Raw genomic sequence first — 12,586 nt, 5'->3', positions numbered from 1 at the left:
ATCATTAATGTGACAACAACAATATTTACATTGATGATTAATTATACATGTGGTTTACATACGAGAAGAGCATAACTAAACAATTAGCCATAATTATTTGTTACTATCGGGACCAATGATTGCGATTTAATCATCTTCTGCTCTGTACTTAACTTACGCGCATACATTTACAGTTCAATCATGGAGATCACATTTAATAATTTTATACATATTAAACAATTATTGTGCAAACTTTCAGAATACATTGTAATACACACTATATTATATGCAATGCTAACATATAAATTAATTATGATATTAAATTATTATAAATGATAATTATATATTATAAAATTACACAAAACATGATGCAATAATAAAAATGTAGATTATTTTAAAAACTTCTTATTTAAAAAAAAAAATACATTTTGAAATACTGACTTTATATTATCCGACAGTTAATAAACTGCTGCATCAGTAGCGATTATTATAATAATTAATTTGTTTTAAAGTTCGTGAAAATTTTATAAGAACCTCAAAAGCAGGAAGCATGGCTGCGCACTTGGTAACTCGCTGCAATCTAATAACAACCAAGAACGGCAGTGGATAATTAAGAGAGAAGTATTCTAAAATATTCCTTTCTGAAAAGTATTATATTTTACTGAAATGCGCAGGGAATGTTTAAAAAATAAAATGCATTATATTATTCTTGTTAATGTACGCGATTACAGTCTTTCTTATCACTGAGCTAATATAAATAGAATTTTAACATACATTACTTATTCAAAGCAATTAGCCATTTTTATTGTAACAGAAATGTAAACATAAATACAATTAGCGCAAACACATTATCGACAGTTGTATATTTTAAATTTAGCAGAAACATGTAACAACGGTTTCTAAATTAAATTTTTTAATTTTCACTTTTATGAGAACGATTTATGCGCTTGAAGAAACAATATCACGAATGTCCAAACAACATTCCGAATTAGCTGAGAGAATATGTATAAATCGCTCGTAATAATAAATAACTTAGAGGGAAGCTAACAATCGTTCGGTCGATCTCACTCATTGCGAATTTAATCAACGCCGAATCCTCGGTTCCATCAGCAGCTTCGTTATCCCGAAACGCTAACAATGCGAATCTAACTGGCACCCCGTGGCGCGATGCGTTTTAATTCGCTCGCTCTCGCGAGTGCCGCGAGTTCTGAGTAAACGTCGCGCTCGAGGAGTTCCTCAGGAGGGTGGCTCTTTGGGGGTGTTTTTGATTTGTTGGCTCCCGTGGCGCCTACCGGGCACAAAGGGGGAGGGGGAGAGACAGGTAGAGCCCACTGGAACGAACCCGAGTTGTGCGGAGGTGCAGGTCTCGGGCGAGGGTGGCAGTGGGTGGACTGGGTAACCGCACATTATGTGATTTCTACAGGGAGCGAGCTAACTTCGCGATTGAATTGTGTCGGCGACAATGGCAATCTGCCAGGGCACTCGACGGTTTCTCTGCATGGCATTTTCAACGCGGTTCTCGCCGCGCCGCGATTTACGTTTTACAACTGTCTAACTATAATATTCTCTTTGTTGCGATCGTGCTTAGTTATGTGCTAATCGCGATATGTATGCTATTTTTTGCAGTGTCATTTTTTGAGCAACGAATACGAATGCATTTTGACCGATGCTTTTCTCGCGAGTTTCTTAGAGCTTGATCATCAACACCCAAACGAAAAAAATTAATTGTATTTAAAGATTATTAATGATAACGCGACTCTTTCATGCATGTATGTATGCATGCGTGCAAAATGATATTCTTTGTATGATGCAGGAATGATTCGTACAATTTTTCCAATGCCATAGCTTTTATTTCTGAGATTAATTCAAAATAAATTAACGTAAAATTTGAAACTAATATTTTAATGAGACATTTATTTTAAAGAAAAGTTTTTCGCTATATCTGGTTGTGCAAACAAAAGAAAGGTTGATATTGAACGTATTACGATTTTAAGATTCGAGGAGGAGAATGTTTTCTCATCTGACATGAGACAAGAAGCTGCACAGAGTCGGCGCACGATAGAATGGACGATATTCAAATATTTACGCGGATTTTCCGTAAACCGAGCTGCGGATGTTTTTCTTAGGCGCCTTTCTCTAGAGACAATATCGATCGCCGCAATAGAATCTATAAATAAGGAAAGAGCGTTGTAAGAATATAACAGGGATTTTGCGTGAGAGACTTGAATATATAAATATAAAAATTATGAAACTACCGAGTTATTAAATTAAATTTGTATTTCGTCTTAAACTTTATAGAGAAGATATTTAAAATGTTTGTAATAATCTAGGGAGAAAAGAAAAGGGAGAGAGAGAGAGAGAGAGAGAGAGAGAGAGAGCTATTTGCTTACTTTTTAAAAATTTAGCTTATAATGTATAAAACATTATATATTACGTCGTGAAAGATTTCTCTCATCCAAAAAGAAGGAAAAAAGAAAAAATCAAGTTAGGTAAAATGTTATTATGTAAGTTATGCGATACCTACCTGGATTATGTGTAAGAAGATAGTTTAAACAATATATATATATATATATACACACACACACATAGAGTCATATATTATCATTGTTTGTTTCTAGCCTTGCTCCGGTTGTACTGCAAGCTAAAGATGCATACAGAGGTGATTATTAAATTAAAAAATAATCTTTTCTCTTATTTTTATTTAGCAAGATATGAATATAAAGATGAAGAACGCTAAATAAATCATTAAATTAATATATAACTGCGACACTAATTTTCATCGAGTTGTCTTATCTTATGTTGTAACCAAAAGTAACAATTTGTAACAAGAATTAAGTGCCGTTACGAAGCACATTAGATAGGGCAGTGAACGAGTCCCTTTAGTACTTACTCTTCGTAAACCTAATTTTTCAGTACGCGTCACTCGCTCGTCCTCTCAATAGGCGCGTGTCCTTTGTCGCGGGAGTTCGTCTATGACAGCACGGTGGATGGCGCGGTCCATCGTGTCAAAAGGATTTCCACTTTGGGGCGATCCCCACGAGAGGCACAAAGCCCGAATCCCCGGGTATTCGCACCCGGCAGACGAGATCGGTGCGCAGGGAGTTAAGAAGGAGCTTAAAAACGCGCGGCTCACATCGGCTTTTCTTCGCGATTTGCACACGAATGTCGCTCCTCTTCCACCACGGGAAATTTCTTTCCGGTCAATGACGTAATCGATGTTCAGGCACTCAAGGTGCTCTTCACCCTTTACTTACGCAACGTCGATCTCGATTATCCTGCTCTTAAACTTCTTCGCGTTCCTCTTAATAATAATGGGTAATATATTCATGCTTATAATAGAACATGAAATATATTACGCATATTTCTACATAATTACATAATTGATATAATTATATATATAATTAAGAAGTAAAATATAATTTGAAACTATAGTTTGTGATTGAAAATACAAAACGCACGTAAGCTTTCTTTTCTTTTTCTTCTTTCTTTTTTTTTTCCTTTTTATTTATTTTTTTTTCGTTTTTATGTTTTAATCTTAGAGATCTCTTGTCACATATGTGTATTTGTTTAACCACCGTTCAGATAAGTTTCTGTTTGTGTTAAGTACCTCGATTTTCGATTCTTCGCATTCTTCTGTTAGAAGATTTCTTTCGTTTTTCGTGCGCGCGGTCAATGGATAGTCAGCTATTTGTTTTTCGTTACGTGAAATTGCTGGTCGGTATTTCTCGAGGACTTGACAAACTGTACCATTGACCACCGATCGTAACCAGGACAGGTTCCTTAAGCAGTATTTGTTTCTTGCGAGGGAGGAGAAGAGAGAAAAAAAAATGTTGCAATATTTAAGTTTACTGTATATGAGTAGTAATAAAAATACAATCTCTCCATGTATGTACATATTGCATATTTTCGAAAGGTTAATTTTGGCATGCAAAATATTCAACATTTTAATATTACAATAAATTAAATTTTATTACATTCATTAAATTCATATACAGATAATTATGTCATTTATTTTAATATTTCTACGTTAATATTTCATAATAATTTCTGTTATATAGGAATCTCTCTCTCTCTCTCTCTTTCTCTCTCTCTCTCTCTCTCCGTTTGACTTTTTTGCATATTTCAAGATACTAAAATTATCTCATTTCCAGTGTTAAATGAAATATATAATAAAAATTTTAAACTTTCATAATATCTCATGATCTATATAAAATGAAAATGAAGATGTGAAAATAATCTCGATCTAAGTCTTGATTCATTATTAATTTAGTTGTAATTATTTAAATGTGTTTTCAATAGATGTGAGGAAATGATCTGGCAAAGACTTGACACCTTTTCTTACAGAATAATTTTAGACAGATTACATATCATCTCTTTTTAACGAGTGTATTAGAGTTTTGAAATCTGCTTCTTTACGTCTCTACTCCTCTTTTACGATGATATACTGAAGATAGTAGAGAAATCGGTCAGCCCGACGAGAGCTATCTCGTGCAGGCATCGTTCCGGAAATTCGTGTGCGTTCGCGGAAGCATAAGCTCCGTTCTCCGGTGTGTTCGAGGACGAAACAAATACAGAATAACGTTTCGATGGATATGACGCGGCGATCTTTTTATCTCTTGAATCTCCGACGAATCTCTCGGGATGGGTGCGGCAAGATGGCAAAGACGGAGAAAGAAGCAAGGAAGCGGAAAGAAAAAAGGGGAAGGGAAAACATGGAGAGGCGTCGACGTCGCCGACGATGGAGATACGATTCATCGTTTTCGGTCTACTGGCAGTATTCGCATCGTGCGGCCCTTAAGGCTTCGAAGATTTCGATTTACCTTTCCGAGACGAGGAAGAGAGGAACGGCCTCTCCTCTCCTTCCTCGTATCTTGAATGGTACACCGGATGTTGAATTACAACTAAACGCGAAATGCGTTTTCTATCACTTCGCACGACCATACCATTTGCGGAATGTTGCGGTTGGAACGTTAGCTGATGTCCTATCGGGACACCATGATTTCGTATCGATGACGACGCGAACGAGAATGGGGAGAAAAACATCGGAGACTGAGTGAGTTTGAAATTCCGACATTCCCGGGCAGAGAGAATGTCGGAATTTCAAAGCGGACTCGATTGGTAGCGTCGATAGAGTCGCGTATCTCGCGACATCGTCTCTTCTGTTGATGCGCCGAGAGCGAATGCATGTTTTTCACGGCGTTCGATAAAGGTGGGGCTCGTCGGATAGGTAGTGACTGGTGACTGTAGCCGTTTTTCTCCATTTTGCGATGACACCAGACAGCTCGAAGGTTTAATTTCACGACACAGACTAATTTCGTGAAATATAAATTTTAGATTTTGCGTTGAAAACATATTTTACTGAAATGATAATTTCTCAATTATACTATAGTTATATATACGTTTATGTACTATTATGCTGGGGTCAATTCGGCCCCATTAACGAAATGGCGTCATAATTTATAACAGGCTGAAAAGCAAAACAGCGGCTTTGATTTTTACTTGTTTTTATTATAAATAAATAAAAAACTCACCAATTTTTTTCTCCCTTTTCTCTCCCTCTCTCTCTCTCTCTCTCTCTCTAAATTAATTTTCCTATTGTTTCTTTCTTTATAATATAGATAAAAGTTAATTATACTATTTTGCTTGTGATTTTTCTTACAGCTGTACGATTAAATTACGTTGCATATTATGTCTTTGCTAAATTATGTGTTCTTTTTATATAACGAATAAAGTAAAAATCTTACAGAAAGAGAAAAGACTAAAATTTCTTTATCAAAATTATAAGAAAGTAATAAATAACTTTTTACATCGATATGTAATTCTGCCAAAATATGTTGTAAAAATCTGCTGGCGTCAATCGATCAATGTATCGGTTGAACTTCGTCATAGCTGTCGCAAAAGTAGACAAGAAAAGTCGCAGAAAACGTGGCTTGGAAAACGATTCTGCGGTATTGTGGTACCATACGCGTTGGTAATAAAAGATCGCAAAAAGAAAGCAAAACTTTAACGAGACACTCGTAGAATTTATTATTATTCTTTTTAGTTAAAAGTTCTAATAAAAAAATGGTATTAAATTTTTAAACATTACACTTATGTGCTTTATTAGTACACATTTAAAAGTTTAATATAAGCTTTTTATATCGAATTCAAAATAATGAAATTTATTCAATATTTAAAAACATCGTTTAGTTTGCATTTGACGTTATTAATGTACGCATTTGTATTGAAGAAAAATATTTTTATCTTTTATATATATACATATATGTATATATGTATATATAGATGAAACATATATACACATATACATTAGCCTCGCAATTTTATAAACGTATCGGTCAACATTGTATCAATTGATGGCATATTACATCCGCTGTTCATAAAAATTCTCGATTTGAATTTCACAGCAACAGACACATATTTTACATTTTTACGAGTGAATTAATATTCCATGGTAACCATTTTTTATTTATTCAATCGTCAATAGCTCAAGTGATTCAATTTCAATAATTTCACATTTTATTTGGTAGAAGTAATACAGGCTACATTATTTGACAATCGATAGCTATTATATTTTCTTTCAAACGGGAAGTAATTCTCTCACAAATATGTATTTCGAAAATCAATTATATATATATAGTATAATTAGTTAATGAAATATCTATAACGTGTCAAGAAGAATGACACTTTTTGTCACAGAGTCTATTATAAGCTGATAAATTATTTTAGCGTTAAATTTCCAACGTCAACTTTTTAAGAGTCTATTTTTGAGTACTAACTTTAAAAATAAGATTTTAATTAGAATAAGATTTTAATATAAAGACAGAAATATAGTTTAAAAGAAAGCAATATTTGTACTGTAATACTCACATACCAAATATTCAGATTATAAGATTTAGATTTTAAAACTTATATGTATACTAAAATTTAATATTTTAAAACAGAAAATTAGTCTATTAATTTATATATATTTTTTTATCTTTTAATTAATTGATTATTATTCAAGAATTGTAAGTGTAAATCAACTATCTTTGATAAACTGAATTAAAGATGAAAGTTTATAAACGAGAATTTATAAACAAATCTGTAAAAGAGAACGGCAATTATATCGGTTTTTTATATATAATTCGCTTTGTATAATCGAAATATGAATTATTATTATATCATCTACTTTTATACCTTTTATCGAGAAGTGACTTAATTTGCCTGAGAAAGAGGACACAGGAGATATCACGAGCGCATAGATGGCAGACAGGCAAAGCGAGTACCGTATTTCATCGTTTAGGCTCCCTTTAACGAGAAGCCGGTGTATCATTGTACTCCATTCGAGTATTAACGCCCTTCAGCGAGGGGAGAGAGACGACAAACTTTCCGTGTATACTTGGGGCACGTAGTTTGGTATCAATAAATTTCCATGCGCAGGAAACGGATTACGTTTTATTACCCTCGTGGTCTGGCAGTAGATTATGGCGTCGAAGTATAACTATTCCGGCAACAACTCCGGAGGCCGGCTTTTGCGCCAAAGAGAATGAGAGAGTTCGGGGGGATAATCAGCGACGTGGTCGCAAACAGTCGCGAAATGTTCGACGATATAAGCGACCGGGGAGGCATTATACCTACGATGCCGAACTCCTACAAAACGTCGTACTAATGGAAAATCGATTCTCGAAATAGCTTTCTTATATAGAAATCATTTTAGCTACATATCCGAACGGAACACCTCTTTTAGTTTCACATTGTATATGTATATTGTGTTATATAAAGGATATATGTAATGTAGATATTATATATACTTACACAAAACTGTATGTCAGAAACCATACATTTTATGTAAATGTATATATAAATATATATACATATTACGCAGATATTATATGTAAGTAACCAATCTGATCAATATAAACGATTATTCTGCACAATTCCAAGATATATTATAAATTATTTAATTATATAAGGAATGAAATAAGAGAGAGAAAGAGAGAGACAGAGAAAGAGAAGATTTAATTATAATTGAATGTTAAATGTAGAGTAAATAATATATTTTATCTATAATTTTCTGTATTTTTATATTTATTATCATTACAGAAAGTTAACTTGGTTAGACTGAAATGCCACGGTTGCATTACTTGTTGAAACTTGTTGAGGACTTTGAACAGCACCAGTTGTGTGTGTAAAAAAAAAACGTCGAATGTTGCCGTGGAAGTAACCCAAGAGAGCGTTGAGATCGATGGATGTTTCACTTTCCTCAAACACTAAAGTTTCCTCTTTAACCCAATCCTTTTCTTGACGCCCGATCAACCGCTTCACCATTTAAAATCACGAACCGGATCGGATTCTTTCGATCCTCGACAACCTCGAGTACATTTGTCTATGTCGATGAAATTGCAGCATATTTCCTTAATCGTTTAATCTTTTAACCCCTTACAACGCGATGGTAATCATGCATAATCACTTTTTCAATTTACGTTCAAGTTGACATATCAGTTTCATTTATCATTCTTTGATATAATCTTAATTTTTTAATTTTTTTGTCATACGTGAATAATAATTTAATATTTAATAGTTATATATTAAAATAAATTTATACAGTATCAAAAACATTTGTAGAGATTGAGAAAAATTTCCAATAAAATATAAATTAATGTACATTTTTGTATAACATTTTATTAAAACAGAACACGCACATACACACACACAAATTCGATATTTCTTTTTATCAAATAAATGAACCTCACTATTATATGCAAAGTTATTATTCTCAAAAATTACGTAACTAATTAAAAAGTATATTCTATATTTTTTTACAAGTACTCATCTCCTCGGTTTACTGCGATTAACTGGATATTCTATGTACTTTCTCGATAGCTTTTACATATAAATTTGACTTTCAGATTTTAATCTACTTATGCTAAATAATATTCAAACACTGAGGAGAACGTAGAATGTTTGTACAGAAAGAATCAAGTAGAATATTTTTTAGTCCTCTAGATTGAAAAAATTTCACACTGTGCGCCGGAACGTTGTCGGAACGAGCCGTCGCGAAACGTCACGTCGCGGCGTGAAAGGGGAGGCGGAAGAGGCGGGTGAACTCGAGAGCCCGGAAAATGCGACTATGCGGGGAGATAAGTGTTGCAACAGGGAATACGAAGTTCCTCTCTCGCTGGTCGCGTCCGCGTCGCCGCGCCGGGTCACGGTTTCCGCGAGGAAGTTCGCCTCGTGGTGATGCCATACGTGATCTATACGGGTTACCGCTATATACACCGGTCGGTCCCGCTTCTCAGACTCTCCCAACCCTCCCTCTCAAACCCTACACGGGATGTCCCGTAGCCCCCAGAGTTGGTACGCTATAAATTTCGCGGCTGAAAATCCCGCGTGATATATATACACGCGCAAGAGCGCGCGAACAGTACATGTACGCCGCGATATATATCGTGCTTCACATCGTTCTACATTCGCCCTCCTTTTTCCTCCCTCGCGCTCTTAGGTCGGAGGGTGAGATGGACCAAACGATGGCGAAAGGGTTGGCCGGCACGCGCGGGAGTATCTTGACTGCGCGCTTTAGGCTATGGTTACGTGGCTGAAGGGTGTAGCCGGTTGAGTTACACCCGGTTACACGTTGCAGTTCTTAGGTGTTCAGATGATTAATGAGCGCTGTTTCGCGTGTGCTCGCTCACTCGTGCGAACTATTGGTACGTTATCCGATATTATCCGCGCTTTTGTGGCGATAATACATAGTTGCTGGCATCGTTAAGTTTGCTGCCGTATTGATTTTCAAAATAAAATTTTAAAATGTGCAAATTTGTTTATAAAGTGCGAGTCCAATATATTGATAAATACGTCCCTCGAATATGTTTGAGATCAGTTAAAAAATATGGGCACAAAATAAATAATTACACAGAAAACGGTTTTTCGTAAAAAAAATTTTTATCCAGCTCTAGAAAATTGTTACTCAAAGATTTTTCAAATTAATATCTTCTTAATTTATGTTAGTTTTTTTATTCACGTAACATGTTTACATATATATATATATATTTTTTTTTTAATTTTTCTTTCGAATTTTGATCGTGAAGTTATTATAACAATCTAAAAAATGCGAGTGACCGTAATAGAATATAATGGCGCGCGGAAAGAAAGCAGAAGAAACGCTAAACAAACAGAAGAACAAAAAGGTAAAAAGAGACGAAAACTCGAGGGAGACAGAGAAGAGTAACAAGAATGAGACAGTGCAAACATAGAGCCGCACTTTGCTGTCGTCGAAAGTTGCGAACGCGGCGTTTTATATTATCCACGTGTCTCTCGGTCGCCAGTACCATTCTCCATCATGAACAAACTGGATAAATGGTCGAAAGGCCTGAACTCTGCTGGAATGTACTACAAATTTTGTTATTTGTTTGTATCATTATCTTGCTTCGTTATTGCAGCAGCCGGAAATAACTGTATTGTTTGCGATGAAAACTGTGTATATTTGATTAATTTGAGTAATTAATTCGTTCTGCTTTACAAGCGATTTACTTGTCTTTTTACATGAGGAATCTGAACGCCATATTAACAACACAGAATTGACAGTACTATCATCGCGAATTAAAATTTTTTATTCTAACTTTACTTCTCATCTCGTTTGTTCTTCATCTGTGTTCTACTTTTTCTCTCGTTTCTGAAAAGGAAAAGCATAACGAGGAAAAAAAAAGGTAAAACTGAGTCGCGCGCAAGCCCTTTCGGAAACAAGCTCTTTGAATAATCTCTGTGTTGCGGTCACGAAGACAACGCTGTTGCTCGCTTGTTTGGGACCGCGTGTCTTTCATCGGACAATGCCATGCGTATGCGAATACACATACGCACACACACTCCGGTCACTCCCATGAATTTTCGATAATCCAAATTGGATTCCCCTATTGGGTGCGCACCAGCGGTTCTCGACAGTTCTCGCTCTCTATCGGCCGTGGCTTTCCTGCAAAATTGTTTTCTCCCCCTCCTCCAAAAGTTACGAATTCGTTCCCCAATCCGTGGGAAATGCCCGACGCAACAAACCCCGTTCTTTCTCCCACGTTCGTCCGTTTTTCCCGCAATAGGACTTTCTCGCCATAGTATCGGCCGAGAACACGGAGAAATGCGAATCCGCCTCTAAAGATCTCGAAACTGCGAACTAAAAATAAAAGAGAAATGGCCAGTAGTGTGTTTCAATGTGTTGTTAGCTATTTCTGGCAGGTGATCCTACCTGCATCGAGGTCAATCCAATGCGGGCGGAGAAATGTTTAATGGCGAGAGAGGATTTTATTGTTGACCGGAAGACACATAGCGGGAATGTGATTAAAAATCAAAATTGAAACCTATATTATAACGTGGTTTTATTTCACGCTCTTGTTTAATTTATTTTTGTACTTTTGTTGTTTGTATTTTTGTTGTAGTCAATGATATTTCCCACATTTGTTTACGAAAAAGTGGTTTTTACAATTTAGTTTAATTTATTTATACAGTCAGTCATCGCTGGTTCACTTAATCATTCATTAATTACATTATATTGCATTCTGTTATGTATATGTATCTACATATACATTCTCTATCAATTTCTGACAAACAGCAAATATATAAAATAGTACAAGTTTATTTTTCCTCGCATACACCCACACACACAATCTCTAAATATATTAATAAATGATTCAGGTAGAATGTTTAAAATACTTACAAAAACTAGATAATTTCTTGTACTATATCACCTGATACAAATGAGTTTATCACGTTATGTTCTGTGTCAATTTATATTAACATTATTTATATTAACAATATTTTGGTATTTTTCTTTATAATTTACTGTGATAATGGTGAAAATTTACACAATGTTAATATCAAACGTAATTGACAATCAGGCCAATAAACAACGAAAACAGTGTTTGTTCCGCATGCTTAATTTATGTCAATTTTGCTGCATTTGCGAATACTCAAATACGTACCTTTGAATGTAATATAATGCCGATATTGAGAATAATTTTTCTCAAAAATTTCACAAAACCTTTTGAAGTAAATAACATTTTCAAAATATATACTGATAATATTGATAATATCAATATTATAAATATTTTATTATTATTATACTATGTAATATATGTATATCAATAATAATACTTCAATATTATTAATAGTATACTATATACATATATATTACACATACCATTTATGTATGTAAGCTACTTTTCATTCTTAAAAAGTTTACCACAATTGATCATCTGATTTATACTTGCAAACACAAAAAGTAATTATTAATTTTTAATAAACAAACCATTAAAAGTTAAAAATTCCAATTTTAATTAAAATAAATTTCCTATAAATGTTGCATATAACTTATATAGAAAAGTTCAGTTATATATGCATTGCCTCATATTATCATCTTTCATCAAAATTACTTTTACAGTGAATCGAATTCGACAATTCAGAGAGAAAGTAGCGTAAACCGGCAAATGCATGTACATGCCTAAGCCTAACCGAGATAGATAACTTGTCAAATTGGTGGCGCACGTGTATGGTTTGGTTCGTGTGATCGCAAGTTCGCGAATCCCTTTCGCGAGCGCGCGACTCTCTAATTAGTTTGACAAATCGATTGGCAAGCGCGGCTGGA

The sequence above is a fragment of the Anoplolepis gracilipes genome, chromosome 5, assembly GCF_047496725.1.
Source record: "Anoplolepis gracilipes chromosome 5, ASM4749672v1, whole genome shotgun sequence".
In the NCBI taxonomy this organism is placed as follows: Eukaryota; Metazoa; Arthropoda; class Insecta; order Hymenoptera; family Formicidae; genus Anoplolepis; species Anoplolepis gracilipes.
The sequence above is the reverse complement of the archived record's forward strand: the minus strand, read 5'-3'. Positions refer to the sequence as shown.